Source organism: Schistocerca nitens, chromosome 6, assembly GCF_023898315.1.
Source record: "Schistocerca nitens isolate TAMUIC-IGC-003100 chromosome 6, iqSchNite1.1, whole genome shotgun sequence".
NCBI classification, from domain to species: Eukaryota; Metazoa; Arthropoda; class Insecta; order Orthoptera; family Acrididae; genus Schistocerca; species Schistocerca nitens.
This window is the reverse complement of record NC_064619.1, coordinates 126446575-126471158: the sequence shown is the minus strand read 5'-3', so window position 1 is coordinate 126471158 and position 24584 is coordinate 126446575. Positions and strand designations below refer to the sequence as shown.

General features: G+C 43.4%; 1 protein-coding gene and 1 pseudogene across 3 annotated transcripts in view; both read left to right on the top strand.

Moving 5' to 3' along the window:
- The window catches only part of LOC126262859 (carcinine transporter), a 452804-nt gene that overhangs the window by 151938 nt on the left and 276282 nt on the right, over positions 1–24584 (top strand). The gene's annotated exons all lie outside the window — the stretch shown is intronic.
- On the top strand, positions 22409–22526 carry LOC126191774 (5S ribosomal RNA; annotated as a pseudogene).

Sequence of the window (24584 nt, the reverse complement as noted above, 5' to 3'; positions counted from 1 at the left end):
ATAAACTAATGTCTTCAGACCAGTCTCGTGCCCTGCAAGCGAGTGTTTCTTTACTGCGGTACGGAAGTCAACACACACTTCGGGTCTGTCGTTAGTTGCAAGAGAGACTTTGCAGTGAACACAATGCAAGTGGTGTGGTTTGTTGATGTAATTTACGTGCATTGCAATACGTAATTAGATCGCGTAACATGGATTCAAAAGGATTCAAAAAGAACCGAAATACCGGTGGAGGTGAGGAAAAATATTATTGAGCTCAGTAAAAAGGGCTTTTCACTGCAGAACATTGGGGAAATTGTTAGATGGAGCCATGCAAGTGTCCAAACCGTAATAAGAAATTACAGCGATCGAGGAAGTGTAGAAAACAAATCTAGATGTGGACGTCCACCAAAATTAGCTAGCAGGGAGCGTCGACACACCATTAGAAAAGTGAATATGGACCCCAGAATTACAGCTACGGAGTTGGCATTAAATGTCGCAAATACTAGTGGAAATAATGTTCATCCCATAACAGTATGAAGACTGCTCCACAATCATGGATTTGAAAGTAGAACAGCAAGGAAGAAATCGTTCATAAGCAGGGTAAATGAACAGAAGCGCCTAGAATTTGCAACTCTGCACCGAAATAAATATTTCACGTTTTGGAATACAGTACTTTTACGGATGAGAGTGTGATGGACAGAAAAAGGTGAGGCGAAAAAGGAATGAAAGTTGGAAGAAGAGAAATCTTGTCCCATCAGTGAAGTATGGTGGTGGAAATATTATTGTGTGTGGTTGGATATCTGGAGCTGGAGTTGGGAATTTAGTATTTATCGAAGGTATTATGGGTAAATGGAAGCATCTCACCATCTTAAAGGAGAATCTGAAGCAATCTACAGAGAAACTGGTACTAATAACAGACTAGGTGTTTCAGCAAGACAATGTCCCCAAGCATACAGCCATTATTGTAGAAGAATGGCTACTTTACAATGTAACAAAACACTTGCATTCGCCTCCCCAGTCACCAGACATTAACGTAATGGAACATCTTTGGGGAGAACTAAAGCGCAGGATAAAAGAAATACATCAAAAGCAAAGATGATTAAAAGCAGCCTTAGTGAAAGAGTGGAATAACTATACACCTGTGTACTCAAAAACAATTGGTGGAATCTATGCCTCGATGTTTGGAAGCTGTGATCAAAGCAGATGGTGGTAATAAAAAATATTAAATTGGGCCTGAAAGTGAAGAACATCACAGTATGTGTTTACTTTTGTACCTGACTGCTGTTTCATTTGTATGCTCAAGATGTCAGTAAACGGAATTATTATTAATTATGCAGTGTATATGTCATTTTTTAGTTCCTAACATGTCTGTTTATGTCACAGAAAGTGAATACATAATATTTTCTTGATTGATTTTGACTTCAAGTGTTATTTTTAGGGCGTATGTAGAATTTAGTGTCCAACTGTATATCACCTGTTGCGTGAAAAGAAGTACTCTTGTGGTGCGAAACACCTCACATTGGGGTGGAGGTAGTAGTTATCATAAATATCTTTAGCTACGGTTTTTGATATATTTGTGGTGTGGGACATTTCTTTTGAATTATCTTTGTTCTTTTTTAGGCCTACGTATTATGGTTGGTTACGTGTATCTGCGATGTGCACTTGCGCTATATTATTTAAAGGACTGACTGTTAGTACCATTATTTTTGATTATGATATAAAAAACAATTACACATTGATTGCAGGCCCAATGCACACAACAGTCAACATCCCACCAACTGTGAAATTTCCATATATATATATATATATATATATATATATATATATCAGTAGTTAAGTATGGGCACTTCTAACTGTGTAATGAGGAGAGTAAATTACAAAGATGCTACACTTTTAATTGAAGATCCAAGAACTTTCGTACAATACAATGTCGTGAAATCGAGAACGTAACGTCTACTTTCTCCGCTGTCGACATCAGGTAAGCAAGAGCTCTTTTTTATAAATTACGTTCCCTTACAAGAAGCTGTGGACAACTGAGCTGCGGCTGTGTAAAAAATAAGATGCCAAAAGCGTGTCTGACTGTTACTGATACTAAACTACTACTCTTATCTCCCACGAAAAGTGAGCAACAATTCTGTAAGTAGACTAATAAGTCATTTTGGGACAGTGTGGGTGACATAGAAAATGGACAAAGAGAAGGGGCTGGAGGGGTGGGCAGATAGAGAGGGACGAGGAGATTGACAAAGAGAGTGGGAGGAGGAGATGGACAGAAAGGGGGGAGTGGGGGAGATGGGCAAGAGAGGGAGTGCAAGAGGTGAACAAAGAGAGGGGAGCAGAAGATGGAGAGAGATTGGGGATGGCATGAGATGAACACAGGAAGGGGATGGGGAGATAAGCATAGGGAGGGGAAGTAGGAGGCGACCAGAGAGAGGGGGAGGAGGAGAAGACACAGTTACATGGGAGGTGGAAGAGATGGACAGTGATATGGAGGGAGGCAGAGGTGGACAGAGAGGCGGAAGAAAGAGATGGACAGATGAATGGAAGAGCAAGAGGCCGACTGAGAGAGGGTGGAGCAGGAGATAGCCTGAGGTAAGGAGAGTACGAAATGGAAAGAGGGGGAGGGGGATAAAAGGAAATGGGTGGAGACAGTGGGTAGGAAGACATGGACAGAGAGAGAGGGGAGGAAGAGATGGGCAGAGTGAAGGAGGAGGTGGAGATGGATAGAGAAAGGGAGGAAAAAGTGTTGCAAAGAGACAGGGCGGGGAGGATGAGATGGGAAAAGAGAAAGGCGAAGAGGTGGAGATGTGTGCAGTATATGCGACATTCGCATATGCAGCCTAACCTGCAGATATAAAACTATTGTTTAAACGAAATACTTACATTCTAGAATGAGTCAGGAGTGGTTATTCCGTGTGAAATACTAACCATCGGGGAATGATGGCACGAACGTTCACCGGCGGAAGAGAATAACAGAGATGTTGAAAAATATTGACCGTTGGAACTCTAAGCAACATGCCATTACTTTTCTCTAGAAAGTGCTTGAAAAACTCCAAGACTTGTCTCAACGTAAATACCAATGAATACTCTTCAGCCCCTTACGTATCTACCCCGCAGAAGTCGTACAGATGGAAATAACAGCTCGCACAGAGGCGAAGTATTCATTCTTCCCTTGCTCCATCCGCGAATGGAAGAGGAACCAACTTTAATGTTGCTGTTGTTGTGGTCTTCAGTCCAGAGACTGGTTTGATGCAGCTCCCCATGCTACTCTGTGCAAGATTCTTCATCTCCCAGTACCTACTGCAACCTACATCCTTCTGAATCTGTTTAGTGTATTCATCTCTTGGTCTCCCTCTACGATTTTTACCCTCCACACTGGCCTCCAGTATTAAATTAGTGATCCCTTGATGCCCCAGAATATGCCCTACCAAGCGATCCCTTCTTCTAATCAAGTTGTGCCACAAATTTCTCTTCTCTCCAATTCTAATCAATACCTCCTCATTAGTTATGTGATCTACCCATCTAATCTTCAGCATTCTTCTGTAGCACCACATTTCGAAAGCCTCTATTCTCTTATTGTCTAAACTATTTATCATCCACGTTTCACTTCAATACATGGCTAACTCCACACAAATACTTTCAGAAGCGACTTCTTGACGCTTAAATCTATACTCGATGTTAACAAATTTCTCTTCTTCAGAAACGCTTTCCGTGCCATTGCCAGTCTACATTTTATATCCTCTCTACTTCAACCATCATCAGTTATTTTGCTCCCCAAATAGAAAAACTCATTTACTACTTTCAGTGTATCATTTCCTAATCTAATTCCCTCAGCATCACCCGACTTAATTCGACTACATTCCGTTATCCTCGTTTTGCTTTTGTTGATGTTCATCTTATATCCTCCTTTCAAGACACTGTCCATTCCGTTCAACTGCTCTTCCAACCGCGCGACTGCTACGCTCGCAGGTTCGAATCCTGCCTCGGGCATGGATGTGTGTGATGTCCTTAGGTTAGTTAGGTTTAAGTAGTTCTAAGTTCTAGGGGACTGATGACCACAGATGTTAAGTCCCATAGTGCACAGAGCCATTTTTTCCTCTTCCAAGTCCTTTGCTGTCTCTGACAGAATTACAATGTCATCGGCGAACCTTAAAGTTTTTATTTCTACTCCATGGATTTTAATTCCTACTCCAAATTTTTATTTTGTTTCTTTTACTGCTTGCTCAATATACAGATTGAATAACATCAGGGAGAGGGTACAACCCTGTCTCACTCCTTTCCCAACCACTGCTTCCCTTTCATGCCCCTCGACTATTATAACTGCGATCTGGTTTCTGTACAAATTGTAAATAGCCTTTCGCTCCCTGTATTTTACCCCTGCCACCTTCAGAATTTGAAAGAGAGTATTCCAGTCAACATTGTCAAAAGCTTTCTCTTAGTCTACAAATGCGAGAAATGTAGGTTTGCCTTTCCTTAATCTATTTTCTAAGATAAGTCGTAGGGTCAGTATTGCCTCACGTGTTCCAACATTTCTACGGAATCTAAACAGATCTTCCCCGAGGTCGGCTTCTACCAGTTTTTCCATTCGTATGTAAAGAATTTGTGCTAGTATTTTGCAGCCGTGGCTTATTAAACTGACAGTTCGGTAAGTTTCACATCTATCAACACCTGCTTTCTTTGGGTCAGTATTGCCTCACGTGTTCCAACATTTCTACGGAATCTAAACAGATCTTCCCCGAGGTCGGCTTCTACCAGTTTTTCCATTCGTATGTAAAGAATTTGTGTTAGTATTTTGCAGCCGTGGCTTATTAAACTGACAGTTCGGTAAGTTTCACATCTATCAACACCTGCTTTCTTTGGGATTGGAATTATTATATTCCAAGGCTGTCAGTAGTTCTAATAGAATGTTGCTTACTCCCGGGGCCTTGTTTCGACTCAGGTCTTTCAGTGCTCTGTCAAACTCTTCACGCAGTATCGTATCTCCCATTTCATCTTCATCTACATCATCTTCCATTTCCATAATATTGTCCTCAAGAACATCGCCCTTGTATAGACCTCCTATATACTCCTTCCATCTTTCTGCTTTCCCTTCTTTGCTTAGAACTGGGTTTCCATCTGAGCTCTTGATATTCATACAAGTGGTTCTCTTTTCTCCAAAGGTCTCTTTAATTTTCCTGTAGGCAATATCTATCTTACCCCTTGTGATATGTGCCTCTACATCTTTACATTTGTCCTCTAGCCATCCCTGCTTAGCCATTTTGCACCTCCTGTCGATCTCATTTTTGAGACGTTTGTGTTCCTTTTTTGCTGCTTCATTTACTGCATTTTTATATTTTTTCCTTTTATCAATTACATTCAATATCTCTTATGTTACCCAAGGATTTCTATTAGCCCTCGTCTTTTTATCTACTTGATCCTCTGCTACCGTCACTATTTCGTCTCTCAAAGCTACCCATTCTTCTTCTACTGTATTTCTTTCCCCCATTCTTGTCAGTCGTTCCCTAATGCTCTCCCTGAAGCTCTCTACAACCTCTGGTTCTTTCAGTTTATCCAGGTCCCACCTCCTCAATTTCCCACTTTATGTATGGTTCAGTAAAAAGTATCCTCTGCCCTGCAGTTTATACTGATCCGCAGCGTGTAGATGTAGATGTATAAAGTATGCAGAAAATGAAAGATCCCGAAATATAGATTTTTCTAAAATACGCAAGGATTCATTTTGCACATACGAGAACAAAGAAAATCTTATTCAAGTAAGAGAATATTTTAGAATTTCAAACAAATACGTCTAAATAGCTGTTTACATTTTCACGGGGGTGTTCGAACTTACGTACTTCTCTTAAAAATACCTGTCCACTGTTATTTTGTCTCGCAGGACAGTATTAGATGTTAGTTCACTTTTTCTGATATCACTCAATTTAAAAAAAAATAGTTTTTATGTTTTTATTCTGAATGTAAGAAAATTGTCTTACTAGTTAATAAAGGTCTCATAAGAAACAGTTTGGCATTGTATTGAATTAAAATGTACCTTGTGTGGAGGACTGTATTTGTATTTTGCCATGATGCAGGGACAACTGTCTGTTTTATGTATGGACAAATTGAAGAAAAATAGTTAAAATTATATTTCGCTTCATCAAAGTATTTAAAATAAAATGCACTATTTTAGAGTTTTTCTTGCATTTTTCTATAGTGGTATTGGTGGTAGGGACACCATTAATGCCTGGATGACTGTCTGAGAATGGCGTGCGCAGGACAGATTGCGTATTACTGTCTCCCGGTAGTCGTAGAATAAGGAGCGGTCAGTTAGCAATCACATTCTTTATTCAGTAAGACACTCGTACGGACGTTGTTGGCGGCGACTCGGTGACGTGCGAAGATCCCCAGACAGATGCCGTTTGTTTCCGCAGCAGATAGGGGCGGGCATACCCGTGGCAGTGCGACGACACAGGGCAGAAGTGCTGTCTCAGCGAAGTGGCAGTGGGGACTGAGGTCTTGCACCATTCTATTTCAGCTGTACTCCACGCCTAGTAGCAGGATTTCATAGGCAGCTAACTTTTCCACCCCACAGGTTGTGAAGTCTGGATGAAGGGATACTGCAGTAACATTCCACTTTTTGCCTCAACTGGGAGCAGAGCTGCCGTGCAGTGGTGTGATGTAATGTGTGTGTATGTCAGGGGAAAGGAGGAGGGGTGGCTATGAAAGAGGCTGTGTCAGCAACGTTTTGTTCACCTGGGAGTGGGGTGGTTTGCAGAGAAGTGTGACTGGAATTTCTGTCTGGCCTTTCTGATTTGTATTTTCTGTCATTTTCATAAACTACTTCTGGCATTTGTTGACGCACTACTCTTAACAATCCTACGTTCAGTCTTACGCACACTTTTGTACAAAACTTAAGGATGAAAGTAACTTCTTCCTGCCAACTAACATAGCCCGATGAAACTTGGTCCAACATAGAAAGAACTACTACAGTATAGCACAGGAGGTAACTGAAAGAAATACGTAACGAGACCAACAGAAATGACAATTTTGTTCATATTCAAAGATAATAAATTACACTGAGGTCACCACGATTTATGATGGTGGACATTAGAAAAGGCAGGGTGTGGTGGTTCTTAATACAGATGTGATCACCAGAGAGGGCAATTCACGTTGTGCAACGTGCTCCCGTGCTGACCACAAAATTGGTAAGGTGTTCTTGAGGTCAGGCGGTCCACCAGTGCGGCTGACAGCTGCTGGCCGGTCGTTGGTGCGTGTGGACGTGCTGCAGCACATCCCACGTGTGCACGTTGGGATTTAGGTCGAGGGAACTAGCAGGCCAGTCCACCTGCCAAATATCCTCTCGTTCCAACACAAATTTCGTCCACTCCTCCCCTGTCCCCCTTCCGGTCACCGTGTCACTGTGGAGCACGAGATTTCGTCCTTTGGGGTTCTATTAAATGTGGTTGCAATTGCACCAGCTGTTTGACGTGGGTCCCTTCTTGCCCGTTGCACAATGTAACGGTCGTCTGCTGCTGCAGTTGACCGTGGTCGCCCACCTCCTCTCATTCGGGCAGCAGTGTCTGTGGTTCGGAACGCTACCCGTGAACGTGAAACAGTTCTGTGAATTATAGCAAACTCCTGGGCTATACTAGTCACACTTGGTCCTTCTTCCAGTTTCCCGACGATTGTTTCCCCTGTGAAGTCATCCAAGTGTTGCCTCCTGGCCATGTTGCATTGAAGAACGCCACCCCAGTGCACTGTGAATGCTCGCTGATTGACACACGATGTCTTATCAAGTTGCTGCCTTTTGTTGCTGGGCCAGCCCCTTTTCGCGCTATAGTCACGGTGACGTCACGCTATGTGACGTCCAGCTTTCTGTACACGACTGGGAGACCTCTGGGAACGTTCTCCCGCACTTTCATTTATTTCCACCAAGTTGTCGATACACTACTGGCCATTAAAATTGCTACACCACGAAGATGACGTGCTACAGATGCGAAATTTAACCGACAGGAAGAAGATGCTGTGATACGCAAATGATTAGCTTTTCGGAGCATTCACACAAGGTTGGCGCCGGTGGCGACACCTACAACGTGCTGACATGAGGAAAGTTTCCAACCGATTTCTCATACACAAACAGCAGTTGACCAGTGTTGCCTGGTAAAACGTTGTTGTGATACCTCGTGTAAGGAGGAGAAATGCGTACCATTACGTTTCCGACTTTGATAAAGGTCGAATTGTAGCCTATCGCGATTGCGGTTTATCGTATCGCGACTTTGCTGCTCGCGTTGGTCGAGATCCAATGACTGTTAGCAGAATATTGAATCGGTGGGTTCAGGAGGGCAATACGGAAGGCCGTGCTGGATACCAACGGCCTCGTATCACTAGCAGTCGAGATGACAGGCATCTTATCCGCATGGCTGTAACGGATCGTGCAGCCCCGTCTCGATCCCTGAGTCAACAGATGGGGACGTTTGCAAGACAACAACCATCTGCACGAACAGTTCGACGATGTTTGCAGCAGCATGGACTATCAGCTCGGAGACCGTGGCTGCGGTTATCCTTGACGCTGCATCACAAACAGGAGCGCCTGCGATGGTGTACTCAACGACGAGCCTGGGTGCACGAATGGCGAATTGTCATTTTTTCGGACGAGTCCAGGTTCTGTTTACAGCATCATGATGGTCGCATTCGTGTCTGGCGACATCGCGGTGAACGCACATTGGAAGCGTGTATTCGTCATGCCATACTGGCGTATCACCCGGCGTGACGGTATGGGGTGCCATTGGTTACACGTCTCGATCACCTCTTGTTCGCCTTGACGGCACTTTGAACAGTGGACGTTACATTTCAGATGTGTTACGACCCGTGGCTCTACCCTTCATTCAATCCCTGAGAAACCCTACATTTCAGCAGGATAATGCACGACCGCATGTTGCAGGTCCTGTACGGGCCTTTCTGGATACAGAAAATGTTCGACTGCTGCCCTGGCCAGCACATTCTCCAGATCTCTCACCAATTGAAAACGTCTGGTCAGTGGTGGCCGAGCAACTGGCTCGTCACAATACGCCAGTCACTACTCTTGATGAACTGTGGTATCGTGTTGAAGCTGCATGGGCAGCTGTACCTGTACACCCCATCCAAGCTCTGTTTGACTCAATGCCCAGGCGTATCAAGGCCGTTATTACGGCCAGAGATGGTTGTTCTGGGTACTGATTTCTCAGGATCTATGCACCCAAACTGCGTGAAAATGTAATCACATGTCAGTTCTAGTATAATATATTTGTCCAATGAATACCCATTTTTCATCTGCATTTCTTCTTGGTGTAGCAATTTTAATGGCCAGTAGTGTTTTATTAGTTTATCTTTCTCGTTCTTAAGTTTTGCAAAGCAGTGTAGCTTTTCTTGCAGTTTGAGAAGTAGAATTCCACCTGTGCAGAGTGTCACGGGTCAATTGTGGACGAGTCTTGAGGGCCGCGAGTGAGCTAAAGACCCACGCGAGGCGTCAACTGCTCAAGTAGCCGCTTCCTGTGCCAATGACACTGACGCCAGCACGTGCAGCGGGGCCTCACGCTCTCAACCTACACATGTCACTGTCGGTTACCTCAGATACACGAATGTTTTCACTTAGTCTCCGGGTTTGAGTCGATTTCGCTTACACACTTTTTCAATCTTTTAGATTGTACATGAACAATGACTAGGCTTGCCAACTTCCTTAGAGACAAATGACATATCTTATTTCAAGGAGAGCTAAAAACTTTAGCATTTACGTAAAGCGAAGGTTTCATACATTTGGCATTAAATATGAATTTCTGGTTAAGTTTAAGAGATTAATAACTGGTGCTACATTATAAATTTGTCTTCTGATTATGAAAAACACTTTTTTTTAATTCGTTGAAGGTCTGTCTCTCTTTCTTTCCGCTGGTTTTTACCCATCACCATATCTGTCTTTCGATAAATGCTGAGGTAACGTGAACAGAATGCATATAAGATACGATTTTTTTATTTATTTAATGACTTTATCACTTCTTTTTTGAGCATATGCTGTCACTTGTCGGTTGTATTTCTTTCGTTAGGTAGATCCATCATCATTCGTTAATATTCTTCAGACTTAATTAATATAGTTTAAGAATATGAATTATCCTTGCAGACACTGTATATCACATTGAATTTATCTCGAGGGTAACTTTTTAACTGGTCATATGATTTCTTCCATTCCCACGCCACTGAGCGTTTCGGAATTTTCATCGAGACACAAATTCACTCTGTTACACGCCTATTCATAAATATGGACGAAACACTGAACCAAAAACTACTTATTGGCACTCAATAAGAGGCAAATATCAGAACGACAGTAACAGCGACGACAGGTGATAATAGAGTCAACGTTTAATGATTAAATTATGCCAAAAGTGTCGCGGATCAGGTGACTCCAGTTGCCGCTCTCAGCTGTCCAAATGGGTGGGAACATGGTTACAGAATGTTTACAGTGAATGTGGTGTCACCGCCAGACACCACACTTGCTAGGTGGTAGCCTTTAAATCGGCCGCGGTCCATTAGTATACGTCGGACCCGCGTGTCGCCACTGTCAGTGATTGCAGACCGAGCGCCGCCACACGGTAGGTCTAGAGAGACTTACTAGCACTCGCCCCAGTTGTACAGCCGACTTTGCTAGCGATGCTACACTGACAAATACACTCTCATTTGCCGAGACGATAGTTAGCATAGCCTTCAGCTACGTCATTTGCTACGACCTAGCAAGGCGCCATTACCAGTTTATATTGAGCATATTAATGTACCGTCAAGAGCGATGTACACTAATTATGGATTAAAGTTAAGTATTCAATCAGTTACCTCCTGTTTTGCTAGTCTTATTTCTCTGACCTGTTCCAGACCTCACGCCAGTCTGCGTGTAATTAAACGCCTGCATTTCGACCTCCTCTAGCAACATGGTGTTGGCTCTTCTGCCAACACAGCAGTGAAGGCTTGTGATAGGTTTATCTGTGAAACTGAATTACCAATCTGTGAATGTGACCGTGCCCGTGAAATATTATATGTACCTGCAACTTTTCAAAGGCTGTGAAATGTGAATAGGTTTGCATACATCGATATAATCTGCACATACCGATTACGTAATTTTCTGTACAATGTATTAACCATTCCCACAAATACACTAAAGAGCCAAAGAAACTGGTACACCTGCTTAATATCGTATAGGGCCCCCGCGAGCACGCAGAAGTGCCGCAACACGACGTGGCATGGACTTGACTAATGTCTGAAGTAGTGCTGTAGGGAAGTGACAGCGTGAATCCGGCAGGGCTGCCCATAAATCCGTAGGAGTACGAGGGGATGCGGATGTCTTCTGAAGAGCAAGTTGCAATGCGTCCCAGATATGCTCAATAATTTTCATTTTTGGGGAGTTTGGTGGCCACCGGAAGTGTTTAAACTCAGACAAGTGTTCCTGGAGCCACTCCGTAGCAATTCTGGACGTGTGGGGTGTCATTGTCCTGCTGCAAGTCCGTCGGAGTGCACAATGGACATGAATGGATGCAGGTGATCAGACAGGATGCTTATGTACGTGTCACTTGTCAGAGTCGTATCATGTTTCCCATATCACTCGAAATGCACGCGCCGCACACCATTACGGTGCCTCCACTGGCTTGAACAGTCCCCTGCTAACATGCAGGGTCCGTGGATTCATGAGGTTGTCACCATACCTGTATACGTCCATCCGCTCGATAGAATTTGAAACGAGACTTGTCCGACCCAACATGTTTCCAGTCATCAATAGCCCAATGTCAATGTTGACGGGCCCAGGCGAGGCGTAAAGCTTTGTGTCGTGCAGTCATCAAGAGTACACGAGTGCGGCTTCGGCTCCGAAGTCCGTATCGATGATGTTTCGTTGAATGGTTCGCAAGCTGACATTGTTGATGGCTCAGCGTTGAAATCTGCAGCAATTTGACGAAGGATTGCAGTTCTGTCACATTGAACGATTCTCTTCAGTTGTCGTTGGTCCCGTTCTTGGAGGATCTTTTTCCGGCTGCAGCGATGTCGGAGATTTGAAGTTTTACTGGATTGCTGATATTCACGGTACACTCGTGAAATGGTCGTACTGGAAAATCCCTATTTCATCGATACCACGAAGATGCTGTGTCCCATTGCTCGTGCACCGACTATAACACCCCATTCAAACTCACTCAAATCTTAATAATCTGCCATTGTACCAGCATTAACCGATCTAACAACTACGCCAGACACTTGTCTTATATAGGCATTGCCGACCGCAGCGCCGTATTCTGCCTGTTTACATATCTCTGCATTTAAATAGGCTTGCCTATACCGGTTTCTTTGGCGCCTCAGTGTAAATAGTTGAATAAGTGTTTATGATTTTTAATTAAGTAGTAAAATGGAATACAAAGTCATTAAAATTTTTTAATGTTCTTTTCTTCTTCATGTACCTCTAAGCGAACCTCTACGCTCAATTTTGTACTCCCAACGATGCTTCAGATTAATTAATTACACATTAATTGCGTCTGGAGAAACTTTATCCAGAGAACTGTATTAATAAGTTTTAGCCCAAATGATGAAAAGAAGAATTAGTCGATTCAGAACAAAAGAATATGCATAATGTTTGTTTGAACTGTGGGGCAGCCACTGAGGTGTCTTCACGTAGCACCGGTGGTACGGCTACCCACGGATTCCGGAGGTTCGTGTACACCTGTTGTATACGACTGCTCGTTCAGCTATTGACAGTACTACAGACTAGGTTCACTCAGAAGAATGGATGGATAGCTTAGTCAGTAAAAGCACTAAAGAGTGGTTTCAGTTGAAAAAACGAATATGTTGTTCAACCGACAAAAAGACTGGAGACTATTTTCACTTTGACTTCAACGGCGTGTGTCGATTGTTTTCAATAGGTTGGTCTCACGTACTGGTTTCACTCAAAAGAATGATTGCTTGACTGATTGATTTGCGAGAAGAGACCAAACAGCGAGGATTAAGGAAGAAAGTCACCTGTGCCCTTTCAGAAGAACCATCCCGGCGTTTGCCTCAAGCGATTTAGGGAAATCAGGACGGCCGGAAGCGGATTTCAGCTGTCGTCCCCCCAAAGGCGAGTCCAGTGTGCTAACCATTAGGCCACCTCGCTCGGTCAAAAGAATGAATGAGTAGCCAAACCGACACGTCTCACTATAACAAACTAAATAGATTGTTTTTATTCTGTTGCTGCCATGACTAGACGCTTACGAATCAGCGGCGTGACTAGGTTGGTCAACTGAGGCAATGTCTGGGACCTCAACGACAAGGAGCGAACGAAAGAAAGATAGGAAAAAATAGAAATGAAAGGGAAAAACTAATTAAATTGATCAGTCAAGTCAGGTATTTCGCTATACTGAAACAATCTAAGGTGGCTCTGGAAATATTTAAGATGTGAAGATACGTGACTATATAGACGACAACTCTGTATCTCGAAACGATTGATAACAACTAAAAAAAAATTTTGATCGCGGCAGGCTATGACGGTAGGATTTAAAAAGCAATTAGAGAAGGGGGTATTGAAATTCTTAAGGCTTTGGCAAACATAATTGTTATGAGTAAGAGATATAACGAACGTAAGTGTAGCAATAGGTGTTTAAAATGTAATTTAATCCCACAGCTTTGTTGTTCTGTGTAAATTACTAGAAAGAAACAATTTAGTACTTAATACCTTACGACCTGAGACTATTTATTTATTTACTTATGCATTTAGGGCCTTCAGGCCCTCTCTTACACCTAACAAGGCATACTAGAGTGAACGAATTTCAGTTTGTACAGAACATTGTGGACATACCACGTGTTATACAGTATTAATGTTAAAGAAAAAATAGAGATTATAACAGTAGTACAAGGATAATTATAACGATCAAAATAAAAATAATAATAGCAATCAAGAATAATAATAATAATAATAATAGTAATGACTATGTATATGAAAGTAAATATATTTTTCTTTTATGAATGTCAGTCCTACTGCTAGTCGGGAATTTTCTCGTTATGTTCTTGCAGCTTGTGAGTTATTCACATCGAGCAGAGACATAAGACGATAGAATGGGGTGAAAGAGATATAGAAGAGGTAGCAAGGTTAGAGGAAGAGAAATAGAATGGTAAAATTCGAAGCTATGATGGAGAGGAGAAAGGAAGAGATGAGAGGGGCACAACAATGGTGGCTATACCGTCCCTAATATGTAAGTTGTGAGTTCCCTCTTGAATGTTGAGTGGTTCTGGATAAGACGCGGATCACAGGGGAACGGGTTCCATAGTCGTATGGCTGAGATGGAGAATGACACGGAGAAAGATTTTGTGTTATGTATAGGTACAGCCAAGATGCTAGACGTATCCGATCTGGTATTGCGGTTGTGGAATGATGATAAGTGTTTAATGTGAGAAGATAAGTATTGGGGGCACCAGTGACTAAGAAATCGATGAAGTAAGCACATCGTGTGGAGATGGCGTACCTTATGTGGGCGTATCCAACCTATCTGGGAGTATGAAGGACTAATATGATCATACAACTGTATTTTTTGTTTAACAGGGTTGGGAATTTTTTTCTAAATTTTTGGATTGCATGTAGGGAGGAGAGCGATTTCCGGCAAGCTGTGACTGTTTGTTCTTCCCAGTTTAGGTGTTCATCCAACATTATTCCAAGGTCTTTTACTGTTTTTGGTCGGTAGTTGGGTACCATTGAGGAGTATCTGAGGGGCTGTTCCACGAAAGTACCGGCTGATTAACTTTGGATGAGATATAAGAATGACCTGGGATTTCTTGGGGTTTAGTTTCAGACCTAGGTTCTGTGCCCATCGAGAAACAGAGTAAAGATCTGCGTTCATATCGCTACTGCGTCAGCAATGTTCTTGGGGCTAACTTATGTACTGTTGGATGTTGTCGGCATATAGATGGTAATTGCAGGAGTGAATCACTGAAGAAATATCATTAATGTACAGTGAGATGAGTAATGGACCATGGACGGAGCCTTGGGGAACTCCAGAGCGCACGTCTTTCCATGATGACTTCTCCGACCCACAAATGACTTGTTTACTTCTGTTTTTGAGGTAGCTGTCGAACCATTGTATTGTGCTGTTTGAGAAATTCAGCTGTTTCATTTTAATTAGTAATATATCAAAGTCAACTGTATCAAAGGCCTTGCTAAAGTCAAGTACTGTTAGGATGGTAGCTTCACGTTCAATGTCATCTGTTACTTTGAGTAATGCAGTTTCTGTACTATGGTGCTGTCGGAAGCCTGACTGATATTTATCATGGGTGTTATGAGTTTTGAGGTAATCCATCAGCTGTTCATGGACGATGTATTCTAGGGCTTTAGATATTGCAGGTAGTATGCTGATCGGCCTGTAGTCACCTGGCGACTTTGGGTTGTCAGTCTTGGGTATAGGTTGAATTAAACTTTGCCTCCACTCAGTAGGTTATGTACTACTGCCAAGAGACAGGTTGAAGATATCTGTGATAACTGGAATAATAGTGTCTACAACGTTCTTAATCATGCCAATGCTCACTCCATCATTTCCTACTGCCTCGGCGTTGCAGCTGCATTTGACCTTTCAGGAATGGAGTTTTCAGACGGGATCATTCCACAAACTGCTTGACGAAACTTTCAACATCTGTGAAAGATGAAGCATCATCTGCACATTCTCTTACAAACGAATAAAAACAGGAAAATAACATTTTCAATAGCTGTGTGAGGGCGAGAGGCTGACAGAGCTCGCAGCTAGAACTTAATGACCCTTAATTTATTCAATGATTAACAACATTTATTCCTACCTAACAACATGCTGGACTTTACGTCAGAATTTAAAATTATTCAGGGAGAACGAGCCATTCTGAGACGTGTTGTCGAAGGAGGAGCTACCAATGATTCGATTTTAAGAAGAAACAAAAATATGAAATCATTCATAGTCGAAGATTTCGCTGTGATCACGTTTTGAAAGCTGTGCTGTAGAGGTAGAAATTAATGCGAAGTAAACTCCAGCAGACGCAATATACTGGGCTCCAGCAGGCGATTTTGAGTGACTTAGAAAACAATTATACACATGATTAAACTTTTTAAAAATGGTTCAAATGGCTCTGAGCACTATGGGACTTAACATCTGAGATCATCAGTCGCCTAGAACTTAGAACTATTTAAACCTAACTAACCTAAGGACATCACACACATCCATGCCCGAGGCAGGATTCGAAACTGCGACCGTAGCAGTCGCGCGGTTCCGGACTGAAGCGCCTAGAACCGCTCAGCTACCGCATAACTTTTTAACTACTGGTACTGAATAGAATGAGTCAATATTAAGTAAAGACTTCATTAAAATTTTTAAGGATGTGCCCATTCTTAAGTTATATTTAGCCACTTGCCATTTTATATAGTCTATCTACCCTCACACAGTTTACAAGTGATGTGGGTACCAGCAGCACTTCTACTTACAAATTCTTTAGATACACGTTGATATTGAAGAGCCATTGTAGAAATACTCGTAATCAAACCACAAGACTAGTTAATGAAAAATGAATTGAAAAATTCAAAGCGTGCTTGTAAAATATATATCTGACATATTTACACTATTTTCTGTAGCTTACACAGCCTATCTACTTTGAAAACTGGTGTCGAAAATAATGTATTGAACACTCCTAAACCCTGGTCTACAAATAGTCAGAACAAACTGTAGACTATGTATCAAGGTACATTAGAGGACTAAGTCACATTACAAATTGAAATGCAAAAAAACATCAGAGAATCCTTTTTCAAAGGAACCATCGATTTGGAGAACACAGGAAAAACCCAAATTTGAATGGCCAGACGGGAGAAGGGGGACAAAGACAGCATCATTGCATTTTGTTAGTGCAGGTTGCCTACATTCAGGGGAAAAACTATTGTTCTCTTTTTATTGGCAGGTCCTTATCCTATTGTTCCACTAAGTGGATTATGACCCCCTGGGGATAGTCTGTCCTTCTGAGAAACCTTACCCCACTCCTGCCCTTGCCCCTCCTCCTCCCAACTCCTTAGGAAACCTCCAACCCTCCCCCCTCCCCCTCACTAATACAGATACACTCTCAGGCCTGAGTTATTCGAATAGCCCCTTCTCACTCTATCAATCTGATTGACACTTAATTAAATTGATCAGTTAATTAACTCCTATCCCTCTGGTAAACCCCGATCCTCCTCTCCGCTCCCCTACATGGAAATTGGTGGCTCTGTGCTGGGGAAGAAGGATCTGACAACAGGAAATTCAATTACATAACAGAGGGTATACTGTTTATTTACAAAAAAAAATCGGTTAGCAGGAGTTGGATCTCTCTTGCTTATCATTCTCTGCTGTTTGGGAAGATGCAGGTCTTGTAAGATACATCGAAAAAAAGTAATTAAATCGCTCGCTTTTTTTAAATTCCGACTGCACAAGGAATACCATCATGAAACAGTTATCACACAGAATTACACTTAAAAATCCCTCAATTGCGAGGCACACACTGTCCACCATCAGCCACCCTCTGGCCTTCACATAACGCCAGCTCATGCCACCGCACGCACAGGTTGCTCGGGGTCCTGCAAAGTGATGCGTCCGTCAGTGGCCACAGCATGTGCCAGAGTCCAAAGCGTCCACTCGGTCCCTTGACTGGCAGACTGAGTATCGCTCTAATCCCCAAACAAAAGCATCAGGTTGCAGTAGCCCTTTGATACTTGATACCCGAAAAGATCTTGTCGCATGCTCTCTCTCTCTCTCTCTCTCTCTCTCTCTCTCTCTCTATCATTCTCGCCCCTCCTGTAGCCTGTCACCGCTGGACCTGCAAGCACCGTCGGTTGTGGTCGGACTGAACTGACAACAACGCAGCATTTACTCGGGTTGTTTCATTCTGCCATGGGCTCTAAGCTGCCCCAGCCTTCCTGGCGCACTTTCTTGTGTTGGATTTCACGAACTCCTTCAGGAGCTGTTACATCTGGTGCAGAATATCATATCTCATAAGCTATCACAAATGGTACTTCAGAAGATGTGCCACAGGAATTATGTGGAAATTTCAAATTTCAGTGTGAATTTATACCGTCATGGTTATAGAGTTCCTGACTGTTACACGTCTGCTAAGTGTATTTTCTTTTTAAAAACACTATAGAATTTCTAAATTAGTTCTCTCTGCTACTTTCAGAAGGAGGAAGGTCTACTGTGTGATAGGATAGATACAACAGCGAATACCACTGTGAGACAGAGTCCGCTCTGACGTGCTGAGATGCGTTAAACACGACACTCTTTTAACCACGATCCAGTCCATAGCAGTAGTTGCCATGGGTAGATGTCAGAGATCATCCTGTGCACTCACCTCCAGACATCCGTCCCCTTGTACACCGCCAGCGCCGACGTTCAGGGACAGCAGAAAACTTCAGCTGTGTCCACAGTTGCAGTCATGGGCACACGTGTATGCGAGAGTGCACCACCCCCGGCCATGGAGGGCATCCAGTGATGATTCGAATGGTAGAAATTCTGATGTTATCAGTAGGTCCAGTGCAAACATCCATCACTTTGAGTATTCTCTCATGCAACACATACACGTCTGCCTCTGTTGCACTCACCCAGCACACTGGTCACTTCGCCAGCCCTTCCTGCCATGGACAAGATCAGACGGGTCAGTGCATTCTTTGTACACAGCCCAGGCTGAGCTGATCCATTACTTCTGGTTGCTGACTCCTCGTGACCACCGCTGCAGCCAGCCTCAGTGCACTACGAAACAAGCAACTGTAGCTTGGATGTATACAGTATTTCTAAACATTCACACCCGACATACATACACCAGTCGAATAAATCCACTTTAGCAATTCGAGGCAGCAATGTCGTTTACCATACACCTAGAATTTCTCACACGAAATGTAGATTCCTCCCGTTTAAACGAATTATTTTCCAAGATAGAAGAAATCGGACAATACACTCATTTTCACATTGCTAATGTATCGTTACTTGTTATGAAAATCCTGTACAGGATTATGGCACAGGTTTATTCCCTCTCTCACCGAGCGAGGTGGCGCAGTGGTTAGCATACTGGACTTGCTTTCGGGAGGACGACGGTTCAATCCCGCGTCGGCCATCCCGATTTAGGTTTTCCGTGATTTCCCTAAATCGCTTCAGGCAAATCCTGGGATGGTTCCTTTGACAGGGCACGGCCGACTTCCTTTCCCATCCTGCCCTAATCTGATGAGACCGATGATCTCGCTGCTTACCCCAAATCAGCCCAGCCCAACCAGCTTATTCCCTCGGAGTATTCTTTCATCAGGTAGAAAAATATCATTTCTTATCTGTCACGTCCTGCATCACAGGACTAGAATATTAAACTCATTTTTGGTTCATGATGGAGTGCTAATATCTGCCACTGTCACTGCCACTGCGTCCTCACTGAGCCGTGTGTCGGCTCTCAACATATATCGCACTGTAAAGATTGTTCTGAGTCCTTCCATTCCATCGTTAATTGATTCTTTCATATTTATTGTTATGCTGCGTACGATTCTGTTGAGATTCCCCTCTGGCGGCGTGTGCGGTCTTATCTTCGAGTCGTTGCTTCCTGTTAGCTTTGTGTAAGGGAATAAGATCTTTGGGGGGGATGGCCGGTTGGTTGCCTAGCGATGACGAGTCGGTCGGTCGGTTTTTAAAATCGGGAATTAGAGAATGTCGTACGATAGGACCGCGGCGTGGCGTGGCGGTGGAGAGTTGGCTGTTAATCCGAGAAGCCGCGTGGACTATCCTGGCGATGCGAGACGAGTGGGACGAGTTGACGGGACAAGGCTGTAAGCTCTTGCTGTGAGCACCCCGGGGCCACGGCTGTGGTTCCGAGTCACTACTTGGTGGGAGCGGCAACGATGTCTTTAAATTTTCCGTCTGGGGGCGGGAAAGATTGGCTAGTAACTCGCCTAACCTGAGGAGTGGTATTTCGCCGCCGTGGGTGCAGAGAAGACGAGGGCTCCGGTGACAGAGCGCGTGGTTGCGTGACTGTGCCGAGTTGGGTACACTGGCGACGTGTACACGGTCGGGTGTGAGGAACCTTTGCATCGGAGTTCACCTGCTGTTTCTCTGATAAATGCAAGTTAAGTTGGTTAAAGGTTTAGATGTTAATTGAAGAATTTTGGCTTGTGCAACCAGCGTCTTTTCTGCCTTGTGGCCTCCTGCGTTCGGGTTTCCTGTCTCTGTCGCCGGTGTATTTATAGACCGTGATCTTTTGGCTTCTTATTAGTACTGCCTGGGAGGAAGTGTATTTTTGGGCAGGGATTATGGTTCCTGATTTGATTCCTCCTCCTCCCCTGGCCTCGCGTGAGGTCGATGTGATTGCGGAATGTGAGGTGTTGTGGGTCTGTTAGCCCGCTTCTAGCCTGAGCATCCTTCGGGAGACAATTTGGCCGCCCTTACACCCGGTCGGTTAATTATTTCTATCCCAGGACATTTTGGTGGCGGGACAGGTCTACTTCAGGTGAGCTACAGATTAAATTGGTGACAGTGTTGCAAGGAGGGTTGGTCAAAGACAATGCGAGGAGATCTTTCAATCTGTAGCATTGTCCTAAGAATGCGATAAAGCTCTGTGACTTCCATCTGTATAGGTTAAAACGGGCAATAGTAATCGTAAATTACGCACTATGATCAAAGTGCTAGAAATATGTAGATCGCTGTCTGGTATACTTTGGTATACATGTTCGAGAATTAACTTTGAATGGACGTACTGCACAGTCATCTATCTACATTCGCAATGGTACTTGCAAAGTAGTGGAGGGGCGGTTCAGCAAAGATACAGAAACACCGAAGCATGCTGCCGTTTCATTGGTCGGCGTTGAATTTACAGAAAAACTGGAAAATTGCTAAAATTGATCGCACTATCAACAGTGGTGCTTATTACAGTACATCGATGGCGTCTTTCCATCCCATCCGCTCATTGATATGCTTTTGATTACCTTATAATGATGGACTGACATCTCTTGTTTGAGATGGAGAGAGGTCTTGGTGGAACCAACACCTTCTAGTGATGGCCAGCACTGAAACAGTGTTCGCATAAATGACTGCAATATAAGGAATAAATTGAAACGAACACCGAGCCATCTGCTGCCCCGTCACTGTGAGAGATGAGTTTAAATGTAGTCATCAAACACCTTTGGACAGCTGTTTGGAAACGCTCCACAATGCCGCAAAACTCTTCCAGTTTCCTTTTTCTGTGACTGTCTTTTATTTCAATCATCCAGTGTGTGTGTTGTGGGAGCAGCAGCAACATGATATACACCATGCGATGCCCAGTTTTCTGTGAGAACCAATGGATCGAAACATGTTAATGTCATTTTAGAGCGTGACACAGACCTCGAGGTGAAGGTGGAAAAAACAAAATGTATCATGGTGTAAACGCTGTAGTAACATACACTGCTTGGACATGCTACAGCAGAAAAACAGTGTATCAGGCAACAAAACAGGGACCCTCTCTTGCAACTGATAAGTCTGAGGTATATGTCCCTCCAACAGTACAGGCATGAAATTTACCCTGGTCTGTGCAAGTGACTTCGATCACTGGCCACCTGCTCCAAAGTATATTTAATAGGATCGCCACATATGCTCAGTGCCAGCACACAGACAGTATTTGTTTTCAACATATGACAAGAGAGAGATGCGGTAAAATCTTATCAAGTTCTCTATTGGATGAAGTTGTGTAGCTTTTACAGTTCGTAGTTTTTCTCTGCTGGATGGTACAAAATAACGATGACAGAGAGAATTTTGGGTGACTCATTGGGATGATCACATGGACGAAGCTGCAGGAAGGACGGTGCAGAGACTGAGGAACAACTACAAAATGCAGAGGGACTGTCTAAAGCCTTGTTGGAGTTTAGCTGTAGCAGATAGGTTCGAAAAAGGTGACTCGTTTTGAGACAAGAGAGTAGCATGAATAATATTCACCAGTGACTGTAAGCATTAAAAGATGTCCCGATAGGGTCCACAGCAAGTATGTGGTTGACTGGATAGTCTTGATTCCAAATCGCAGACAGCATTTCTACCAGAAATCGTAACGCTATCAGCAACTCTTAAGTGTGCCTGTAGAACCAAGACCGCTTTTTTGTGCAGAGTGACGGTAACATAGTTGTTGTGATCGTGTTTTTATTAGCACGGTCCTTCCGCGAAACGTAAGTTGCCAGTGGTAGAGTCCTTCTGTTGTCAGCTTCAAATGTCGGTTCTCAATAATGTTTCTCGAAAAGAACGTCGTCTTTCCCCGAGCGACTGTCATTTGAACTACCTGGTGAGTGTAATCCGACTACTGAAAAAGAAAAATTACGCGCCATATAAAGTGACTCTCATGATCAATTTAAATTGTACCAATTTGATATCAGACATGGTACCTGGCTGGTGGAGGCAATGGTTAGAGAACCAGGGATATGATTCTCGACGTGACTTTTTTTTTTAGTTGCAGCTATATCTTTTACGCCAACGGCCTTGCCGCGGTGGGTACACCGGTTCCCGTCAGATCACCGAAGTTAAGCGCTGTCGGGCGTGGCCGGCACTTGGATGGGTGACCATCCAGGCCGCCATGCGCTGTTGCCATTTTTCGGGGTGCACTCAGCCTCGTGATGCCAACTGAGGAGCTACTCGACGGAATAGTAGCGGCTTCGGTCAAAGAAAACCACCATAACGACCGGGAGTACAGTGTGCTGACCACACGCCCCTCCTATCCGCATCCTCACTGAGGTTGACACGGCGGTCGGCTGGTCGCGATGGGCCGCTTGTGGCCTGAAGACGGAGTGCTTATATCTTTTGACGATATTTGAATCTCTCGCCTACACAGGAAGAGATGACAATCATAATAAAATCAGATGTATTACCGAATTTGTAAAGTGATACGCATTATAAACTGCATATTTGCAAATTCTCATTGCTGTCACCGTAAGACAGATTCTGAAAGCGAGGAGGCATCCTGTGACAGTCGTTTATCGTAGCAGGCTATCGTGAGCCAATAATGAGTTTAATAACCTAGTCCTGTGATACAGAACGTGACAGATACGAAATGATATTTTTATATCTGATAAAACAATACTTAGAGGGAATATAGCCTATGCCATAGTCCTGTACAGGATTTTCACAACAAATAACGATACTTTAGCGATGTGAAAACGCATGTACTGACCGATTTCTTCTATCTTCGAAAATAACTAGTATAAACGGAAGAAATCTACATTTCACATGAGAAATTCGAAGTGTATTGTCAACATTGCTGTCTCGGATTGGGTAAAGTGAATTTTTTCAACTGGTGGGTCTATGTTGGGGTAGAATTGTTTAGAACTACTGTATACATCCAAGCTGCAGAGGCGATCAGGAGCCGGCAACCAGAAGTAATGGATTAGCTCAGCGTGGGGCTGGTACAAGAATGCGCCGAACCTTCTGATTTTGCCCATGGCACCAACAGCTAGCGAAGTGATCAGTGTGCTGGGCGAGCATGACAGAGATGGATGCGTGTGCGTTGCGTGAGAGTAGATCCAAAATGATGGACATTTGCACTGGACGTATTGATAACATCCGAATTCCTACCAATCCAATCATCCCCGGACGCCCTCCATGGCCGGGAGTGGTCCACTCTCACATACATGTGTGTTCATGACTGCTGCTGCGGACACAGCTGCAATTTTCTGCGGTCCCTGTACGTCGGCGCTGGCGGTGTACAAAGGGGCGGACGTACTGCGTGTGGATGTCTGGAGGCGAGTGCGCGGGATGAGCGAGTGTTTCAGCGATCTCTGACATCTACCCATGGCAACTACTGCTATGGACTGGATCGTGGTTAAAGGGTGCCGTGTTTAACGCATCTCAGTACATCGCAGTGGACTCTGTCTTGCAGTGGGGATTCGCTGTCGTCTCTATCCTCTCGTGCAGTAGGGCTTTCCTTCTTCTGAGAGAACCAATTTAGGAATTATATAGTGCTTTAAAAAAGAAAATACACTTAGCATACACGTAGCGGTCGGGAATTCTATAACCGTGACGGTATAAATTCAAATAGATATTTGAAATTGCAGCTATCATTCCTGTGGCACGTCTTCTGAAGCATGTAGTATAATGTGGCGGAAATGTTTATGTAAAGTTTGGGATGTGTATCGTAGTTTAACACAAGAAAAACAATGTTCAGTCACTATCTAATTATTTCATATCAGGTTTTACAACACATAACTAGCATTCAGATAACCCTCCACCACCAGCGATTTCACTGCAGAACATCAAAAATTAAACAAAGTTCAATTAGGCTGGTAAAAGTTTTGCAAGTAATTTACATATCTTGTGTAATCCGGGGTGCTGCTTCTTAATGCTGCTGTAGGTTCATTTTGACGTTACTGCATCGTCACATGGATATTATGAAATGGTCGAAAAAAGTTTTAGTAAAATATTTTCTTGTTTACAAAGATTTTTATTTCGCATGCTGGATGTTTTGCGGAGAATATTTTTTACATCAAAGAATTTAGATCTTCCAGTTAGGCCTGTAAAACAGTTTACACTGTGACAAAACAAAGTCTTACATGCTGTTAATACGAAATTCGGCATAAGACTGAAGTAAGGCGGTGTACAAATCGCCTGTATTGATATGGTTTTAAACCATATGGTCCATTGTTATATATTGAA